This window comes from Lotus japonicus, chromosome 1 (assembly GCF_012489685.1).
Source record: "Lotus japonicus ecotype B-129 chromosome 1, LjGifu_v1.2".
NCBI classification, from domain to species: domain Eukaryota; kingdom Viridiplantae; phylum Streptophyta; class Magnoliopsida; order Fabales; family Fabaceae; genus Lotus; species Lotus japonicus.
In genome coordinates this window covers 107,635,305-107,655,703 of record NC_080041.1, presented here as the reverse complement: position 1 = coordinate 107,655,703, position 20,399 = coordinate 107,635,305, and the positions used below count along the sequence as shown (strand labels likewise).

At 35.0% G+C, this 20,399-nt stretch overlaps 1 long non-coding RNA gene and 1 pseudogene across 7 annotated transcripts; one reads left to right on the top strand and one right to left on the bottom strand.

The window, feature by feature from the left end:
• Positions 1 to 1,605: 1,605 nt before the first annotated feature.
• On the bottom strand, positions 1,606 to 18,615 carry LOC130717958 (pentatricopeptide repeat-containing protein At2g37320-like; annotated as a pseudogene).
• LOC130728942 (uncharacterized) lies at positions 12,526 to 16,761 on the top strand. 7 transcript variants are annotated; one of them, XR_009015830.1, is made up of 5 exons: positions 12,526 to 13,101; positions 13,187 to 13,246; positions 13,490 to 13,536; positions 13,625 to 13,717; positions 13,862 to 16,761. It is a non-coding gene; the product is annotated as an uncharacterized LOC130728942 (long non-coding RNA). The 7 variants fall into 7 exon arrangements; XR_009015829.1 differs by having other exon boundaries at positions 13,171 to 13,246; XR_009015834.1 differs by having other exon boundaries at positions 12,528 to 13,246; positions 13,862 to 14,003; positions 14,805 to 16,761.
• Positions 18,616 to 20,399: the final 1,784 nt, after the last annotated feature.

Below are 20,399 nucleotides of genomic sequence, written 5' to 3'. Positions count from 1 at the left end.
TGTTGCACTTGAATGTTATAATCTGATGACTAACGTTTTCTCTGTTCTGTCTGATCTATTTAATTATTTCTTTGTTACCTTCTATCAAATCAATCAAAACCCCCTTTTTATTTGATTTTATTTTACTCCATTAACAATTAATAATTCATCAAGTCCTTGTGAGAACAATCCTGGTGTTCATCACCTTGTACTGCATTCAAAGCAAAAATACTTTGACACGCACCCGCAACCGTGCGTTCGTCAATAACATCAAATAAAATACTATATAATATTGAAATTTCATTAAACTTGTGTGATGAACCTTTATTATGTTTTATGGTATCAAATCCACCTTACAAGAACTCAACAAGAACTAGATGATTGAATGATACAATGTAGACTATCAAATTGCAACAAATACTACATGGTCAAAAAATTGCAAAAAGTTAAGAATATGAAACAAATTATGAAGCAAGCTCATTGACAATACCCTGCATCTTTCTCTCTAGCACTTCTGAACAAATTTGCCCCATAGTGTGATAGAAAGACTATGCTCAGATAATTGTTCCACTGACATTTTCCCCATTACATTTCTTGCCATTTTCTCTCTCTCCTCATTCAGCTTCAATCCCTCTATGTATGACTCTGAATTCATAACTTTAACCTATTTTCCTGCTGCACACTCAAGGCTGTATTTGACTGCAAATTCAAACATAAATCAACAATACATAGAAAACATTGATATAAGTTAAAAACAAAATACAATAGTGACATGCACATTCAGATTGTGTTGTACCTCAAGAAATTGTGCCCCAGATTCACACTCAGGTACACAAATTTTCAATTTATTAAAAACAAATTTAAAATCAATCTCTGATTTTTAAAGAAAATACTATCATAAAAAAACAGATGCAAAGCTTTCACAGATTCTAAGAATAGAGCAAATAAATAATGCTTGAAGTGTAATGGTACTACAGTCAATCCAGGAACATAAAGGAAATATCAAAACAGGCAATAACAGTTAATTATTGATGTCAAGTCCAGAAATTATTGGGAAATCCATTTGACTAATTAGTATACATCAGCAAATCTATTATATCTCATTTCAAGAAGATGCAGAACAACTAACCAACCAATCAATGTTTAATGTTTTCCCACTCATGACTCATTTGAGCCTCAATGTGACAGTCAAGTGTCAACGAAGTATTTTACCTTTTTCTTTTGCCAAGGTGATAATTGTACGTCATCCTTTAAGGATGAATTAATGGATAGATGTCAAAATAGTGATATTCCACTTTGTCAATAGGACATAATCCATATCATGCTTTCTTAAGTTTCTGTCCCATTCACCCCACAAAGAGGTTTACTTTTCTGCTGGAACTATGGTCCTTACAAGAACAAGAAGCATTGGCATGCTTTCAACAAATGTCAAATTTCACGCAAGCCACATTGCTTGCATTGTTTCTTGAATTTTCAATCACCCATGAACATTTCACTGATCAGACAATATCTTTTCTCTGTTCCTGCCCATGCCAAATCTGCATGTCATTGCTAGAAATCACTGATATTGGAGTTAGCATTGTGAAAATCAAATATTTTCCTCCTTATACATGTGAGACTGAAGGCTTAAGCAGTTAAGCTACTCATGTGGTCTACCAGGCTATCTATTACCAAAAGAATGTCACTCATTCTTCTATTTGACTTATCCTGTGCTTCAAATCTATGGACTTTGCTTTTGACTTCAATGCAACTACTTCCAGGATTTGGTTTTAGACCTTTGTCTTTCATTAATTTCCGCACTCGTGCTACCTGATTCCACCAACCTACACTTGCATACAGATTCGCCAGCTGTTGAAGCGTTGAAGAGCAGCCGGGTTCCAACAATAACCTGCTTTCTGCTGCTTCAATTCCAATCCAAACATTCCCATGAAGCCTAGAGGAAGAGAGTAGTGAACCCCATATTACAGCATTAGGACATACAGGCATGTTTTCGATGAAATCACGAGCCTCTCAAATCAAACCAGCCCTACCAAGAAGATCTACAATGCAAGAATAATGATCTAGTTTTGGCTGCACACCATGCTCAACCATAGAATTGAAGTAAACTTGACCTTCTTTGACAAGACCTCCATGTCGGCACGAGGATAAGAGGCTAAGGTAAGTAACAGCATCAGGATCAACCCCTTATCTCTTCAAAGAGACTAATTGCCTCCTGTGCATGCCCATGCTGGGCATACCCAGCAATCATGGAGTTCCATGTGACATCTCTGCCCACCATATTTTCAAATATGTACAAGGCATCATCAATTACCCCACATTTAGAATACATGGCAATGAGAGCATTGTCAACATGGAGGTAAGAATGAAATCCCATTTGAATTATTTGACAATGAACACCTCTTCCATATCCAAGTGCTCCACTTCCCATACAAGCACTCAGAAGACTCGTGTATGTAAAATAATTTGGTTCCATTTCTGAACCCCTCATCAGATGGAAAAGCTCCAAACACATGTCAACACGCCATTCTTGCGCAAATCCAGCAATAATCGCGGTCCATGAAACCACATTTCTCTCCTCTAACATTGCGTATCGTCCAAGCCATCTTAGGCTCATTGAGGACATGCTGGAAAACAGTGCAATCAATCATGTTGGTAGCTAGCAATGTAGCTACTTTGAGAAATTCTACTGAAATGTCTTCTGTTATGGAACAAGAGTTGGGAGTTGATGTATGCTTCTTGTCCCATGCTGTGAGCTCATGTGGGTCCAAGCGTGACCTTTATGGAGGTGTTCAATATCACTGCTTAGCAATAAAAACTGGGTTCATTGCCAATGTTTACGTTGGGAGTTCTTTGATAAGTTTGTACAGCAGGTGTGCTTTGTTGGGTGATGCATACCGTGTGCATTAGCTAACTCTTTGTTTTCTCTTCTGGGTGTCAATTTTTGGAATGAGAAAGGCCTAAAAATTTGATTTATAAGACAAAAAGTTGGGTTCCTTGTGAAGAGTGGTTGAATCCATAGTGAAACATGGAAGAGAGACATGTTGAGGGAAAAAGAAGCATAGCACCAACCATTGAATTCAGAAAACACCTGACATGGAATGGAAACTTGTTGGAGGATATGCACAACCAGACAGGACTGAGTTTGTGTTTAGACGGGGCATTTCAGAATTTCAAAGAATTAAGGTTATGTTTGATTTGATTAAGGATTGTTTTCAGTTTTCCAAGAAAATGTGGGAATCTAATAAATGTTAGAATTGTTTTCTTTTTCACTTTAACGTACAAAAGTTTAGAATTAAGCAGCAATGATACACAAACACCCAAATAGTGCGGCCACTTGACATTTCATTTTTGTGCGGTGTTTGAGGGTCAGTACACTTTATGACAGTTTAACCACTATAAAATTGGGTTTTTGGTAATGTTTTGTTGTACTATTTAATTTTCAGTGCAATAGTGTAAAATTCATGAGGGATCAATGCAATTTAAGAGGAAAAAATATGAAAGAAAAATAAGATGATTTTTAAGTTGTTTGGATTGAGAGAGTATAGAGGAAGAATTAAAAAAAGTAAGACTAATGAAAACTTAATAATATTTTTATAATTTAATATTATTCATTTTTCAAGACATACCACAACTTTTTGACAAAAACATTCTCCACTTGTCAGTTTTCGTGGCATATGTGGGAGCTATGTCTTTCGTTCCCTCTCTTTACCCTCCATCTCCGAACACAGAAAGTTTCTACTTTTCGACCATAATTCATTCTGTCATATTCCCTCCAACCAAAATCCTTAGTAACAAAGAGTGCATTAGTGTAGGGTCGACCAAAGCTGATGTGGCCGGAGCAAGGGTATTAGGCCCTAAAAAACATTTACTAAGTAAAAAAACCTCACATTTATGTGCTAAGTTCAATAGTCTTTAGATAAAGAAGACCTTGTGAGGGGAGACGTAGGAACCCATGGGCCGAGGAACAAGACACCAAGAGATATCGATGTCACATCTTAACCCAAAACCTTAAGGCATTAGGTTTATTGGTCACATCTCTTATAAAGTCTTCTCCTCACCTACACTCAACCAATGTGAGATTCCAACTCTGCACTTGAATTCTTAACAATCTCCCTCTCAAGTGCGAGTCACCTCCATATTATCATGTCCCCCTCCGCGGAAGCTATCCACCCTTGTATCGTCGTTCGCTGCCAACGGAACCCGCTGCCTAGCTACACTGCTAGGAAGACTTTCGACACAAGAAGCAGTCACCATGGTCCCACGCATCATCGGCTCTGATACCACTTGTTGGGGAAAGTCACGAAGAGGACCCATAGGGTTGACCATATTCCATTCTGTCATATTCCCTCCACCCAAAATCCTTAGTAACAAAGATTGCATTAGTGTAGGGTCGGCCAAAACTGATGTGGCCGAAGAAAGGGCATTAGGCCCTAAAAAAATTTACTAAGTAAAAAATACTTCACATTTATGTGCTAAGTTCAATAGTCTTTAGATAAAGAAGACCTTGTGGGAGGAGACAGGGGAACTCAGGGACCAAGGAGCAAGACACCAAGAGATATCGACGCCACATCTTAACCCAAAACCTTAAGGCATTCGGTTTATGGGTCATATCTCTTTTAAAGTCTTATCCTCACTCACACTTAACCAATGGGACACTCCAACTCCGCACTTGAATTCCCAACAATCTTCCCCTCAAGTGCGAGTCACCACCACATTATCATGGTCCCCTCAGTGGAAGCTATCCACCCTTGTATTGTCGTTCACTGCTAATGAAACTCGCCGCCTAGCCACACTGTTAGGAATACTTTCGACACAAAGAGTCGTTACCTTGGTCTCACGAACCATTGGCTCTGATACCATGGTCGTTGTCAAATCCGACAACCAAAGAATAAACACTATGTGAAAATTGTTACAACACATAGACTTCACTCTCAACCACCCCATGACCCAGTACACCCACACTCTCCAAAGTGAATATTTGAACTACATCTCACAATACTATAAAACAAGAGCATAAGAGAAAAAGAAACACAAATATAAACTTAAAATGTTTTGAGGTACTACTGCTTTGATGTTTTTGTGTCGAAACAAGGAGCTTGAGATCCCTATATATAGCCCTGAACTCCCTCATTCTTCTCTATTTTAAGCAATGTGGGACTTCTCCAAAATGCATTCCTTGATATTTTATCTCCTTCATTAGTAATGTGGGACAAATATTGCAATCAACCCCATCAATCTCCACCTTGATTGTATTGGTCTTCAGTCATCATTGTCTACGCCGACAATCATTGTCTTCACCGAAAAACATAATTTTCATTGTCTATATACCGACAAATTAAATTATCATACTCCACCATAAAGAGTACACTAAACTTGGAACTAAACCATCTCAAGAATTTTCTTCACTTGGAACAAAACCATTACAAGAATTTTCACATGTCAAAACCTTGCTGAAAATATATGGTGCAACTTTCATGTTGGCTTTCTCCGGATGTTCATCAGCCATCGATATAACCACGTACCTTGCACCAACGCCAACAAATGCCCGCACGCTATCACCACACATCTTGCATCTATATCAACTAGTGCCCGTGTGCCACCTGGACAATTACATGTCCAAAACGCCTTGTGTAATCATGATTGCATCAACTCCACCATCACAACATTATCGCACTACAGACCAACTTTAAACCGTGCACCAGGTTAGTTCCCAGGAAAGAAAGGTGGGTCACAACAGACACGCTTGAATACAAAGTTTTCGCTAGCAAGAACCTCCAAAAGATCACTTTACAATGTCACACTTCTTCAGCACCATTGCAATACCACACAAAGTGATATCCATCAAACCGGAAGCCTTGATACCACTGTTAGAAAATAACACAGCTGATGAAGTAAAATAGACCAAGAGCGCAATCAACAACACAAGAATATAACGTGAAAACTCTAAAAACGGAGAAAAAATCACGGTTATTGTCAAAAATGACAACCAGAGAATAAACACCATGTGAAAATTGTTACAACCCATAGACTTCACTCTCACCCATGACCTCAGTAGACTCACACTCTCCAAAGTGAATATTTGGTCTACATCTCACAATCCTCTAAAACAAGAGCATAAGAGAAAAAAGAAAACACAAATATAAACTTAAAGTGTTAACAGGTACTACTGCTTTGGTGTGTTGAAACAAGGAGCTTGAGATCCCTATATATAGACTTGGACTCCTTCATTCTTCACTATTATAAGCAATATGAGATTTCTCCAAGATGCATTCTTTGATATTTTATCTCCTTCATTAGCAATGTGGGACTTACATTACTATCAACCCCAAAAATCTTCATCTTGCTTGTAATGGTCTTCGGTCATCATTGTCTACACCGACAATCATTGTCTTCACCGAAAAACATAATTCTCATTGTCTATATATCGACAAATTAAATTATCATACTCCACCATAAAGAGTACACTACACTTGGAACTAAACCATCCCAAGAATTTTCTTCACTTGTAACTACACCATTCCAAGAATTTCCACATGCCGAAACCTTGCTGAAAATTTATGGTGCAACTTGCATGTTGGCTTTCTCCAGAAGTTCATCAGCTATCGACATAACCACATACCTTGCATCAACACCAACCAATTCTCGCACGCAATCACCACACACCTTGCATCTATATTAACTAATGCTCGCGTACCACCTGGAAAATTTCATGCCCGAAATGCCTTGTGTAATCTTCATTGCATCAACTTCTCCATCACAGTTGCAGATCGACTGCTAACCGTGCACCGGGTTGGTTCCCAGGAAAGAGAGATGGGTCACAACGGACCCGCTTGAATACAAAGTTTTTCCTAGCCAGAACCTCCAAAACAACACTTCACAATGTCACACTTCTTGAGCACCTTCGCAATACCACACAAAGTGATATTCATCGAACCAGAAGTCCTGATACCACTGTTAGGAAAGAACACAACTGAAGAAGTAAAATAAACCAGGAGCGCAATAAAAAACACAAGAATATGACGTGGAAACTCCAAAACCGGAGAAAAAATCACGGTCGTTGTCAAAACCGACAACCAGAGAATAAACACTATGTGAAAACTGTTACAACACATAGACTTCACTCTCAATCACCTCATGACCCCAATACACTCACACTATCCAAAGTGAATATTTGAACTACATCTCAAAATCCTGTAAAACAATAGCATAAGAGAAAAAGAAAATACAAATATAAACTTAAAGTGTTTTCAGGTACTACTGCTTTGGTGTTTTGGTGTGTAACAAGGAGTTTGAGATCCCTTTATATAGCCTTGGACTCCCTCATTCTTCACTATTATAAGCAATGTGAGACTTATCCAATATGCATTCCTTGATCTTTTATCTCCTTCATTAGCAATGTGGGACTTACATTGCAATCAACATCAACAGCCCTCAAATAAAATTGAAGGTCTTAGTTCAAAAATACAAGCTCAATGGTCTTCATGAAAAGAAAAAAATACTCTATCCCACGTCCGACTAGTTTGGCAAACGTTTGACAAGTTATATCAAATTGATTATGATAATTTAATAAATTATTTTACATCTCAAAAAGCTCGAAAAATAAATTTTAAATAAAAAATTATGTTTACGTAAAAAGTTTTAATAAAGAAATATTTTGTTTAAGTTAAAAGACCTCACTTTAAAGTTTGGTATATGCCTCATTTAGTCTTAGGTCGACCCTACATTAATGTAGGATCTTGGGTCTACTTAGATAATCCTTTTACTTAATATTTGATTGAAACATACATTATTTTGCATTCAATTACACAATACCTAAGTGAAATGACCATTTTACCCCTGATAGTTTAGTTAAGTGTTTTAAAATCGTAAAAATCTCAAACTTCTTCAAACTTGGATTCTTTTTTTTTGGTAATTAGGAAACTAAACAACAAAGCCTAAGCAAGCTCTGGAGATGCAAAACAATCTTCTAACTTGGATCTTATGATAATTGATGTGTAATAATCTTATATTATAAATTTATTTGCTCAATATATAACAATACCGTAATTTAATTTGTTGGGGTACAAACAAACACAAAAAAAGAAATTTATTAGGACTAGAAATAGAAATGAGGTATATTATGAGGGCCAAAAAGTAATTTAAGCATATAATTAATAAAAAAAATAAAATTAATGATATTTACTTTCAAACATTTACAAAATTAGGAATGACAATATGGGCCCAACTCGTTGGGACCGCCCGCCCCCGTCAACTTTTTTTGGGCAGGGAAATGCAACCCAAAAACCATTCACCCCGCCCAGTTTTGGCACACAATTTAATAGGTTGGGCGGGCTAGCCCGTAGGTTCCATTTTTTTTCACTCATCTCACTAGTGTCCGAGGCACACTCACAACTCACACTAACACATTGATTTTGACCAATTGACAAAAAAATATATTGGGAAGTGGGCACAATCACTAATATGAACGAATGAACCACATGCGTCTATTGTCTTATTATCAAATAAAAAATTGATTAAAGTACCAATTCAAGATATCTTACAGTGTGGGTACGGAAATTAACTGATCAAAATTTTATGGTTTGTGCATGGTTCAATGAAATGTATATCGAGATATATTTTATTGAGTTGATTTAAATTTCTCTGATTTTATAAAAACTTTTTATGAAATTTTTAAATCAATTTCATAATATAGAGTTTTTTTTGTCATTTTTCTAATGGGCCGACCCATCAACCCGCCATCCAACTTATAAACAGAGTGGGCTAGTACTTGAGCCCACTTTTAAAGGTGGGCCAGCCCGTCCTACCTCATTTTTGGGCAGGCTGAGGGCGGGTCAGGTGGGACGACCCTGTTTTTTCATCCTTATATAAAACTAAAGTCCCTAATTTCCAATTCCTTCTTTCATTTTCTAGAGTTTCTCTTCGGCGCATCTCCCTCAACTGCAATCCCCATTGATGGTAAGTGATTATTCTTCACTTCATGGTTGTCTTCTACCTTTTTGATGTTCTTGATATTCAAATTTATATGGCCGAGCGACTCACACTCCTCATTTTTATATAGCTTTTCTTAGTTGATTTTGATTGAAGAATCAAGATTAAAGATTTGGCCAGATGTGTGAGCAAAGGTAAAACACTCTACCAAGCCAAAATTTCCTTCCTTTTTCTCATTCTTTTCATTTTTAATTTCCATTAAATCTATCACAATCAATTTGTAATCATTTTAGGTCGGAGGTTCGAATTCTGATGTGAAAATGATATCAGACTCACTTGATTTGTTTTTCTTTGAACTCGACCTGTATGCCGCCCTAGATGCGTCTTTAAAGTCTCAAGATTGAAATCATGCGTGAACAAATTTCTCTTATTTTCCATACAATTATTTTCATTTTTTTGGAGTAAGCTTTTTATGGTACTTTTACAATTAATTTATCAAAAGGATTTGTTTGCTCATCTACATCTTACGGCTCATATGTCTATAATCAGAGTGGTGAATCATGGTTGAGGATAAGTTTATGGTTTTTTTTCCAGGGTTTATGTGTGGGTTGCTTTCTTGGCTTTTGATTAGTTTTGGTTAATGTTGGATTTGATAGTTTTTATTTTTGGTTGGACTTTCTAGTAAGATTTCTTCATGTTTGCATTTTTTTTTTTTTGCTACTAATCTCTTTGTTTATCGGACTTCTTTTTATTCATGAATAAATTTTTTTTCCTGTAAAAAATCATTCTTCATATTTTAATGTTTAATTGAAACATGTGTCAAATTGGCCTTATATTTTCGAAGAGGAAAATCACAAAACGAAAGAAATCATTTTTTGTGGTGTTTTCTCCTCAGTATTTCATTTGGCCTCTGATATTTAGACAATATGAATTCCCTCTACAATTTTTGTTTATAACTTGTTTTCTTATTGCATTGCAGTGTGGCCATGAAATTAGCAGAGAAAGATAATGAACAAAAAAATCAACAACTTGAGCTTTCTTTTGATGATCTTCCAGACCATATTATTACCCACATTCTGCTAGGACTTCCCATTAAGTCTATTCTGGTATGTAAATCTGTTTGCAAAAGTTTGAACTCTCTTATCTCAGACCCATATTTTGCCAAATTACACATTGAGCATGCATCAACCGGTTTCATGATTCGGCCCGATGATGCAAACCGACTGTCAAAGTTTGTGCACCTTCTTGAGTATGAGCCTCAAAAGTTTGACAATAATGAGGATGGTCAATGTTGTTACTGTGAGGATGACTTTACCAAACCAGAATGCAACAACCATGTAAAGCTTGAGCATAAATTCAAGCTTCCAATTCATGGTGAAAATTCATTTTTTCACAAAAGAAATGCTCTAACTAGTAATGGTGGAAAAAAACCTGATATTGGCTACGAGCCGAAATTTATTGTGGTCAATTCTTGTAGAGGCTTTCTTTGCTTGTCCGATCGAGTCGGAGACTATATTGTTGTTTACAACCCCGTTACAGGTGAGTACATCAGACTTCCCGAAGTAATCAAAATGGATGAAAATAAATATTTGCACCAATATGTATATCATGGTTTTGGTTACGATCCCAAAACTAATGAGTATAAGGTTGTGAGAGTATTGAAAAGAGTTCAAATTCGGCGGCGGGTTACTAAAATTGATATGACTGCTGATATGTACACACTAGGAACTTCCAAATGGAGGAATGTTGAAGTTAATCTTGAGCATATCTTCAAGCTTCTATATCCAACTTGTACAAACGGGGAACTTCATTGGATTTGTTCTCATTATCACAAAGGGTCATTATTGTGTTTTAACTTTGAAAGTGAGGGGTTCCATTCTTTCCCTTCTCCTCCTGGTGTATTCAATGAAGGAAGCGATGGTATACATAATGTCAGCATGGGAGACTTAGGGGGATTTCTTTACATATGTGATTCATCTTCTCAGGATACAACTGTTACGATGTGGATTATGAAAGAATATAATATTGGTGGATCATGGACTAAGGCTTTCAACATTGATATAATGAGAAAAAAGTGTTGGCCTTATGGTGGTATATATTGGCCAGTAAAACACTTCAATAATGGCGCTGCAATGTTGATCTCTCATTCCTCCAAGTTCTTTATTTATTATGAACCCCAAACGTGTATATCCAAATTTTTTGAGGTACGTGGGACAAAATCAAAATATTTGGAGGTAATTCCCCATATTCCTAGTTTCATCTCATTGAAGACTTCTATGAATGTAGACAATACCAGGCTGTTGGACGTCAACTCACGGTAAGGAACCAAGTTATATTACCTTCATTCCTATATTACTGTCTAGAGAGATAAGAAATACACACATTAAGGAGTGTAATTAATTTTGTTAATTGTCATAGAAGTATTATTTGTTTTCCTATTTCACCCTTTAGAATGCATTCCATATTTCCTCATTTATTGTTTGTGCAAAGGCATATCTTAGAAAAACATCATTTAATGATTTCTTGAAAGTGCACAGATATATAGGAACAAATGTTTTCTTCAAAGTGGACAATTAATAAGGAACAGAGGTAGTAATAATTTATCAACTAATTGAATCCAGTGATACTTTAAAACCATAACTATTATGATATATTATGAAACTTTTATACATGTTATGATATTTTGTTTGAAAATTGCTATCAATACACTCTTTTAGACACACTCTCCAACACACTTCAGGCTTGAGTGCTAGCTCCGATCTTAACAATTTTACTATATTATGATACTATTCACTAATATTAGTATCATTTTATATAGGTCTACAAATTTTAAACTGGCAGAAGAAAATGAAGCTATTTTCTTAGCTAAAGTGATCGCTGAAGTGGACGAAGAATAGAATAAAGAGTACAACTCTTGAGAAGTAATTCTTTTACAATAAGGTTATACTATATCGCAAGCTTTGAGTCGAATACTTTTTGATTTTGGGAAAAAATATCTTAACTTGGGCTACAAATTATATTGTGTAAACTTTGATCTAGAAGTTCAATTTATGATTATGTATACCTGACTTATTGTACTATTTGCATTGGAATTAGAAAAAGAAAATGATTATTGTTTTGTCTTTTCATGTTTGTCGGTGACCATTTACATACTTTACTACGTCTGGTGTATACAGTGGCGGAACTTGGAGATAAAATTTAGGGGAGCCAAGAATACATAAATTAAAATATATTTTAAATATGAATATTGAATTTTTTTGATAAGTTACCTTAATAATTTTTGAAATTTCTGAAGTAAGCTATATAAAAAAAAGGGAGCTAAGTTATATTAATAAATTATAGACTAATGAGTTTTTTTTAGATTTTTAAGAAAAATTGTAACATAGAGCTGTAGTTTCAGTGTAGTTTAAATAATATGAAAGTTAATATCCAAAAAGAAGGTGGGTAGGAGTTGAACTCAGTACCTAATTGGAATGCAAAAAAGGAACAACCACTGAGATATGGTGAAGAGTATGAAACTATTGCACATTGTTAATATATAACCTTTTATCACAATACAAAATTATTTAGATATTATTGATTCTATAAGATTTTTCGAAAATTTTGAGGGAGCCAAGGCTCCTCCCTGTCATCACCTAGTTCCGCCACTGGGTGTATATATCTGCATTGTTATTTTGATCACAAACCAAACACACATCCACCTCTAAGATATAAGAAGAGAAAAAAAAGATATGATAGATATGATATCTACTACACTTTAAAAGAGACTCAAGAAATCACTATTCCTAAAAGAACTTTCAATCTCAGCCGTCCAATTGACTCTCTCTCCATTTTCACTCTTTAATCGTGGCCCTTCCTTTGTGAGACTTTTTTCGCCTCTATTCTACTCGAGCGTATGTGATGAAGGAGAGGAGTGTTCTTGTTTCCCTGCTAAGCGTTCGTGAGTTATCGTCATGCCTGCTTGCCCTGTCCCTGTTGCGTGTTTAAGGTATAAGGAAGGGGATGAGGTCACTGATCGTTGAAGGAGTTCTGGCTGAAGCTGAAGAGTGTGCCCGTCATCTTCGTCATTCTTGCAGATCCCTTGTCCTGTTGCAGTTGTTAGGGGTAGGTGTACTTGTCGAAGGAAGGTTCGGTCTAAGCCTGGTTGAAGGAGGAAGTTGAAATTTTAGGTTTTCCTGTTGACCAGGATTTGGGGTAAATTTCATCACCCTGACCTAAGTTTCTGATAATAGAACTGTTGATGAAGGTGTTTGATTTGTTCAGAATGTGTTGTCTGAAGGAGGAGAATAGATGTGTATCAGAAGCCATGTCAGGTTTGGTATGCATAGTTGTCAAGCAGGTTTGCTTCTGAAACTCAATTCAATTTAAGTGAATTTAATTAAATTTTGGAAATGCTCAAATGTTTCTCACTTTCACTTGTCTATAAATACTGCTATCTTGTGTTCTTCTTGGTGTTCATGCCACATTTGTTTACTGATATGAGGTCAAGCAATCTTTTTGCATGGTTTCTGCTATCGTTGTGTTATTCTCCATTTATACAAACTAAAGGGGTTCCTTTTTTTGGCTCTACCTACTTCCAAAGGCCAACAAGCTCCTGCAGATGAGTATGGTATCAAGTTCTTTGAGACTGTGAGTAGCAATATGCTTGACAATAAGTTTCATTAATTTATATGTGATTTCTTTTATATTCATATTAATTAAAAAAAAACAAATGCAGAGTGCAAAAACAAACGTGAATGAGGAGGAGGTTTTATTTTCAATAGCAAGAAACATCAAGCAGAGGCTTGCAGACACAGATTCTAGAGCTGAGGTATTTTGTTTACTCTTTATTGTCTGTACTTCTTCTTGTGAAATATGAGTGTATGCATGAACTGAGCCTTCTCTCTCTCTCTCTCTCTCTCTCTCTCTCTCTCTTACCTTTAGATTTTTTTATCAGTTTATAATGATTATGCAGATAATTCTAATGAATTGGCTAAGAATAAGGATGATGGAGAGGATACATTCAAGCTATCCTATTCTGATGCTGAGTGAAGAATTAAAGGAAAAGAACCTTCAGAAAAGTTTTGTTCCTTGAACAAACCTCAAAGATGGATGAGGTATTATGCTTGCATTTGCATTTGGGGCTGAGGTATTAATTTGTGGTGAGAAAAGAGGTGGGGGCGGTAGTTGTGGACTAAGGTGATGGTTGTGGTATGCAGGCAGATGCTTAAGAAAGGGTGAAGGGTTCCTTAGTTGAGGGAGAAGGAGGTGTGGCGGCTGTGTGTTTTGGGTTAGGGAAGGGGAAGGTTGAGTCAGTGGTGGTGGCGGCACTATTCAGGAGAGAACTTTTTTTGTTTTTGTTCCAATTATTTTTTGGCCCAACTTGTCCTAGCTGGTACATCCTATTAATTTTTTTAGCCTAGCTTTTGGTTGGCCCATGTCATGTTATAATAGGTCATCTTTTATTTTTTTTAGTTTACCATTTGTCCTTCCCATCTGTCTGTCGTTTAACGGTGAGGAAGGAGAAGAGAGGATGATGGAAGATGATGGAAGGGAATAGCAAGAGTGTGAGAAGAGAAGATGATGGAAGGGGAAGGACCAAGTGTACGGTTAGGGGATGACTGAAAATATGACATATGCTGCTTCATTCAAACAAGAAGGAGGATAGAAGAAGGTTGAAGGAGAAGAGAAAAATCCCACTGTTTGATTATCAGGTCTATGTAGTAACCTTTTTGTCTTAACTTGTATTGTTGCAAGGCTGATATGGGTGTTATTCCTTTTAACCAACTTTGAATTTAAATCTAGCTAGCTACCATATGTCAAGTTATATCTAATTGTTTGTAAATGGAATTATAAAACCAACCATTGGTTTGCAGTATGATAATGTTTTTGTTTTGTTTGATACATGTGGTGCCAAGAAGGTTATTATCAAAGATGTTGCTGCTCCGAATTACACATCTACAAAGCCATGTAAATAAGTTCCAAGTAAGTATGTTTTAGTAATCTTTGGTATACTATCCAAGTCTAATCAGAAATGTAAATTCTCATTGACCTATTCATCAATGAGTTATTTAGTTAATCTTATTTAAGAATGTATTTGACCACATTAAAAAAATTGATTTTTTTCTCATCCCGTGACATTGATATGTTCAGTTCATTTTTCATACGCATAAAGTATGATAAGTAGCTTGATTTAGTGATTGTCATTTTGAAAGGTTGCATACAACTTTCTTCCAAGTAATTTAATAATGAATTACTTTCATGGTAAAATGGCAGCTTTCATCCTCACCGTATAAGCATGATTAGTAACTTAAATACATGTTTTCTGTAGTTTTTAAACTTTAATCCCTTTTGCAATCAGGGGTAAATAATGATAAGTAAGAAATTATGGTTTGGTTTTATGCTGAACATGATTAGATTTGTCATGGAACTTCACTTCTTTTCCTCGGTTTCCAGGTTCTGTGACTACTTTGTATTTTTTCTATCCAAGAACTTACTTTTACATAAAAGTTTGTGATAGAGAAGTTTGTTATTTCAAATCAAGTGATATTATTTTGGTCAGCTCAAAGGGTTGGAGGGTTTGTCTCAAGAAGAGCTATTTCTATGGCTACCTGTGAAGGATAGAATTGTAAATGATCCATCATTAGGTCTCATTTTCATTGATATTGGTCTTGCCTACAAACAACTCTCCCTGTCTCTCTTAGAAGTTCCCCCAATTCGCAGATCTAAATGTAACTATCTCTTTTGTGTTTGTGTATTTATAGCTGTTATTTATTGATGATAACTTCAAATTTGAATACAAATCACTATGTAAAATTATATGCATGCTATTTTCATCTCATCCATTATTATTTTTAGCATAGTAATTTAGATCAGTTTCTTCTACTTAGAATCAATTATGACAACTGAAGCTACTCACATCAATTTCTCCTCATAATTGATTTTGTCTTTAAAATCAACTATTGAAGAATTTTGAAACATACAATGAGACCGAATGTATTTCAATTTTAAAGATTTTGTTTTGTATGTAGAATTTTGGTCTAAAAGTATAACAGAGCATTTTCATTCCTCAATTTCTCCAAATTCAAGGAAGTGTGTTTGTTCATTTTATTTATGTGGGTGGTATTAGGTTCAATATCAAGATTCTTGACCTTAATCTCAAAGAGATTCAGTATAGGTTGAGGACATGTCATGCTGCAACTGATGTTGCAGGTCCAAGTAATGTGAATGATAATATATTGTTAGAGGATGAAGGAGGTTATAGTATTGTTGATTTAGTTAGTGATAATGATTCTGTGGAAGAAGTTGAAGATATTGTGGGTTATGATCGGTTGATGTGCACATTTGATACCAATGTTGATCTCATAAGTGGCAGGGAACCTTTGGTTAGTTTTGTATTTTTCCTTACTATGTCATGGTTTAATAGTTAGTGTCAATTGAATTTCCATACTTAAGGTTATAAATTCAAATGAGCAGATTATCTCAGGTTGGGTTCAAAGAGAATATTTCAGTGATATAACTCCTATAATCAATGTTCTTCTTCCAAATGGATATTGGACCAAGTGGGAAATTTGTTGGTACTCGCTTGGTGGGAGAAGCAAGGTAGCTGGTATGAAGGGTGAAGTTTGTGGCCGCTGGTTTGAATTCTACAAAGACACATTTAAGAGACTCTGTTGCAGGACATCGGATGCAGTTATGGAAAATGGAGCAACCAAATAGATATAGGGTTGTTGTATTCACCCTTTAATTTTGCATTAAGAAATTGTAACTTTTTTGGATGTTTTATAACTGTTAATTAGACCTTCTTTTTATTTTGCTACTCTGTTTAGTTACATGTTTCCTTGAATTTATCTAAAAGTTGTACTTTGGCTGTAACTTTTTACTTTTTTTAATGTGGTGAATAGTGTAATTTATTTCGGCAAGTATCCTTGAACCTATTTAATGGTGATACTAGGTTTGTTATGCATGGTTCAAGTTTATTTTGATGTGAATTTGTAGGTTTGTTTTTTGTGGTGATCAATTATATTATTGCTGCATATTTTTTATTTTGTTATCAATGTGCTTCTTCCAAATGGATGTTGGACAAGATGGGAAATTGTTTGGTACTCACTTGGTGAGGTAAAGAAGCAAATATGTGATGATGGGCGAGGTTTTTGGTCATGGTTTAATTTCTATATGAACACATTTAATTTATTAGACTTGGAACCACTGTTGCACACATGATGCATTTATGGAAAATGGTGTTACCAAATTGTTATAAGGTGGATTGACTGAGTAATTTATCATGAAGAAGTCCTAAGTGTGTTCCTTTCTTTTGCTACCATGTAATATAGCATGAAGTAGTTGTAAACACCACTTCAATTGTTCTACTTTGCTTGGTTACATGTTTTTTTTATGTATTTAGTGATCAGTGCTTTAAAGGTGTTATGTATTTACAACTTGAATTGTTTGTTACCGTAAGTGGTGTTTAATTTGGTGAACAATTAGCCTATTGTTGCATATTTGTTGTATATTTATAACAAAAACTTTAACATTGTTGTATATTCAAATATCTTTAAACAATTAACCTATAGTGTGTATTTAAATATCTTTTGACTCATAATTTTAGCCTTTGTATATTTATAACAAAAACGTTAACACTGTAATTTTGTTCAAGTTATTTTGACAAAGATAAATTAAAATACAACTTTATTATACATATTAATGTTTATAATTAGTTCATTGACCCCTATGTTTCAGTTAAGCCATATTTGGGTTATGATTATTAAAGATTACAATAATTGATATGTGAGTTAATTAAATAGAGTTAAATAAATTGATTGAATAAATATGATAAATTGTAGAACTGTTCGTCCGTGCATCGCACGGAGACGGGCTAAAATCCTAGTACAATGTGATAACAATACAAGAAAAGGAAAATGAGATATAATAGAAAGTAGAGTGTGAATGGAATACTTTAAATGCGGGTGGAAAAGCTCCAAACACATGTCAACACGCCATTCTTGCGCAAACCCAGCAATAATCACCGTCCGTGAAACCACATTTCTCTCAGGCATTTCTTCAAACACACGGTATGCATCACCCAACAAAGCACACCTGCTGTACAAGCTTATCAAAGAACTCCCAACATAAACATTGGCAATGAACCCAGTTGTTATTGCTAAGCAGTGATATTGAACACCTCCATAAAGGTCACGCTTGGACCCACATGAGCTCACAGCATGAGACAAGAAGCACACATCAACTCCCAACTCTTGTTCTATAACAGAAGACATTTCAGTAGTAGTTCTCAAAGTAGCTAAATTGCTACCAACAGGATTGCTTGCACTGTTTTCGAGCATGTCCTCAATGAGCCTAAGATGGCTTCGACGATTCTTAATATCATAGGCACTCTTTTTGGGAGATACAAGGTTAAGGATTCTTGGAGCATTAGCTAACTCTTTGTTTTCTCTTCTGGGTGTCAATTTTTGGAATGAGAAAGGCCTAAAAATTTGATTTATAAGACAAAAAGTTGGGTTCCTTGTGAAGAGTGGTTGAATCCATAGTGAAACATGAAAGAGAGACATGTCTTCAATCCATTATCACTCTTCGTTTGATAAAGCTTTAATTTTAATATGGTATAATGATTTTGGGTATGTGAAGGAGCGAGGGGATAATAATTGTGGGTTGTTTTAATTTTCGGGGGTTTGAGTATGAATTTTCGGGGTTTGAGTATGAACATTTGTTGAATTTTAGTCATTTTTATTGAGATGAATGAAGGAAGATGAAGAACTTGATGAATATGAAGAACAATTTTGGATTTTTTATTTTTTAATTAACTTTTTGACTTATTGTATTTTTGGTCTCCAGATTCGTTAATTTTTTGGATGGAAAACAAAAGTGGGACTAAGAATGTTGACGAAGGATAACATCGAAGACTAATAGTGTTATTTTTAAAATTTAAGGACTTCATTTGTACAATAGGAATTGATGGGGGACAAAAAATGTTTTTAACCTTTTTTTATAGAAAATGAATAAATTTAATTTTCAAAAAATAGGATTTCTTACTACTTATAAGTACAAAAGTGTTAGAATTAATTTATGTGTGTTTGACGTTTCTTCTACAATTAATTCTAGTTTGTGAACTTTGGGACGAAGTTACAAGTTATATTTTCTATAATTTACTACTTTTACTTGATAATTTAAGTTTTTGGGATAATTGGTTCTTGATATAATATGTAATGTGCTAAGAAAAGAATAAAAAAATAAAATAGTGAAAATGGGATGGGAAAGAAATTAACGTGTGAATATTTCAAAACTCTCTCTTTCCTTCTCTTAGTGTAAGATCCAGGGTCTTTCAAGATTAGATATGATCATCATTTTAAACAACTCCCCCCTCCGCTTTGGTTGGATGCATCAGTGGAATCCATTACATAAAAAAATATGGTTAAATAACACTTATTTCCATTGAGGTTTATCATTTTGGCACTAATCTCCCCTTTGTTTTACAAACTACACTAATTTGCCATCTTTCATACAACATCAATGCAATAATGGTAAATTTAATGGGAGGTCTATGCATTGTATTTAATAAAATAATGGTGGTTAGTGTATTTAGTGCTTGTTTAAATAATAAATGGGAGGTCAGTGCAATAATGTCAAATCTCAGGGGATGTCAGTGCAATTTAAGAGGAAAGAATATAAAAGGAAAATGAGATGATTTTTAAGTTATTTGGATTGAGAGAAAAAGAAAGGAGAATAAAAAAAGTGAGACTAATAAAATGAGTTTAATATATTTTCGCAATTGTACATTCTTTTGCATAATTTGACAATTAGACAACACCTAAGTGAAATGACAACTTCCAAGACCTCCGTTGGATAATCTCCAAAACATTCAGCCAATCCGGATTCTCATGATTGAAAATCAATTTGTTTCTCCACATCCATATGGTCCAAACTACCGCGCTCCAAATAGACCACCACGCCTTCCGCTGTTTACCATTGCAAGTCCCAAGAGGGAACTGAAGGAAGTGAGCTTTGCAATCCATCGGGAAAACTGAGCTGAAACCCAGCCAATTTGCACATTATATTATAGAACATATTACTTATTTCATGAATACTTGTATTTTTAAGTTAATTTAGTATTTTAATAGTTTTATTAGATATTTTTATGGTTTTTATTTTGTTTTGATAAAAGATGAGAAGATCAAGAGAAGATTGAAGACATAATTAAGAAAGGCTTAAATACTCTGGAGGTCCCTAAAATTGTATGCCGTACGAAAATAAGTCCCTGAAAAAAAAAATTCCGATTCCGGATCCCTGAAATTGTTTTTTTAATCTAAATAAGTCCCTACATGTATTTTCAGCCTATGTGTCACAAATTTTACCCTGTCATCATGTCCACATGGAATTTTATATATCCTAGTCATTTTTTAAAATTCCACAACTTATTAAATACTCAAAAATTAAAATCCAAAAAATTAAAATTAATAAGAAATTAAAAACCCAGAATCCAGAAATTGGGTGAAATTATT